This window comes from Vicia villosa, linkage group LG3 (genome assembly GCF_029867415.1).
Source record: "Vicia villosa cultivar HV-30 ecotype Madison, WI linkage group LG3, Vvil1.0, whole genome shotgun sequence".
In the NCBI taxonomy this organism is placed as follows: Eukaryota; Viridiplantae; Streptophyta; class Magnoliopsida; order Fabales; family Fabaceae; genus Vicia; species Vicia villosa.
The window spans coordinates 143,996,549-143,998,235 of record NC_081182.1 but is presented as its reverse complement, the minus strand read 5'-3'; the positions used below and the strand labels follow the sequence as shown (position 1 = coordinate 143,998,235).

The 1,687-nt window shown below is 31.1% G+C and overlaps 1 long non-coding RNA gene across 1 annotated transcript; it reads right to left on the bottom strand.

Annotated features, from left to right (window-relative positions):
• Nucleotides 1-257: 257 nt before the first annotated feature.
• LOC131656757 (uncharacterized) lies at nt 258-935 on the bottom strand. The gene is made up of 3 exons (XR_009300279.1): nt 908-935; nt 753-789; nt 258-625 (listed from the first exon to the last, which is right to left on the bottom strand). It is a non-coding gene; the product is annotated as an uncharacterized LOC131656757 (long non-coding RNA).
• Nucleotides 936-1,687: the final 752 nt, after the last annotated feature.

Sequence of the window (1,687 nt, the reverse complement as noted above, 5' to 3'; positions counted from 1 at the left end):
GGAGGACTTCCACATAAGAGTTTGGTCACACGTGGGTGTGAGGATTATCAAACAAAATCGCGGCTCCATTATTGATAGAAAATAAACCCTAAAATAAAGATTTTATATCTGAGAAGGTTTCATAATATTTAAGAAATCAATCATACACAACACAACATTGTAAAAGAAAAAAAACAAATAATGACATTAAAAAAAGAAGAGATAAATCGAATGTATATAAAGAACAAACTTTCTTCATTTTCGGGAAACATGATGTGTCGGTGTCGTGTTTTTGGTGTCCTTAGTATGTAATTTTAAATTTAAAAATGCTCCTAACCTGAAATAGCTCTGAAGCAGCATTAACATTCCCTTATTTGAGCTTAGCCATTGCCTAATCATGATAACCATTCTTTTTCCTAAAACAACCAAATTCACACAAACATAAAAAAAAATTGATTCAAATATTAAAACTTGAAATGAAAAATTTAAAAAAACAGCAATAAAACAAATACTTGTTCCTCTCTTTCTCAGTTGCTGATTTGCAAGGAACATTACCACCATCAAAAACAACAATCGATGTTACTTTATAGTACCGAAGCAGATTCACTCTATGCATAAAGTATTCAATGTAACGCAATTCTTTTCACTATCAGAATCAAAACAAAGTTCCATAAGGCATAAATAAGCTAAAACCAAAACAAAAACAAATCAAAAAAATCAATAAAATGAATGAGTGAATTTCAAAACTGGATAAAAAACAGATTTTTACTCACCTCCTTTATGAAGTCATGAATATGCATCAATACCCACCTGCAGATTTCGCAATGTGAATGAGAATAAGCTATGAGAATGAAAAATTGAACACAGCCCAGATAAAATTTTGAGGAAAAATCAAAACTTTGTAAAAAAAATATTAAATCTAACAAACCATTAACCATGAAGCAGTAAAACATTTCATTCAGAGCACGCTCATCGTCGGACCGCCGGTAAAACACAACAACCATTTCGAATTCGACGTCCACCACACTCACCGCTAGAAATCTGTTGTCGTTGCCACAGATCTACCACCGCAATAAAAACAATCTAATAAAAAACAAACATCAGAACACCAAATCAATTAAAAGAGAAAACTTTCAAATTTCATAGTATCAGTTATACCATTCAACAACTATATAACATCAAATACTTTCAGTAGTTTAGCAAATTTAAAAAATCAATTCAAATTAAAAGAAAATTTAAAACAGAACAGTAAATCTGCTGCAGAATTATATGAATGGTTGTTACCTTTGTTTCTAGATTTCACTGGTGAAACAGCGACGGGGCATCATCAACCTTCAAACACAACAAAAAAAAATAAGTGATTAGAATTAGAAAAAATGATTCAGGAACAGGTTCGGATAAAAATTCACTGTTTTAATTGTTGGTTTGTGGTTCTTGAATCAAGGGTTCTGTGATGTGATCGATTGATTTTGTTTCGGTACCATGGTTATGGTTTTGGGGTGAATTGAGATTCTCAATGGGAAGTTAGGGATTTAGATATGGGTGAGAGATAAAATGAATTTGTGAAAAGATTTAGTTATTGGGTAACTTAATGAAATTTTGTTTTTGGAATTGGAATAGAAATTGTTTGGTAGAAGAAAGAGAACGTGAGAAACAGTTTTTGAAATTGGAATTGGAATAGATACAATTTTTAAAATTGGAATTGGAA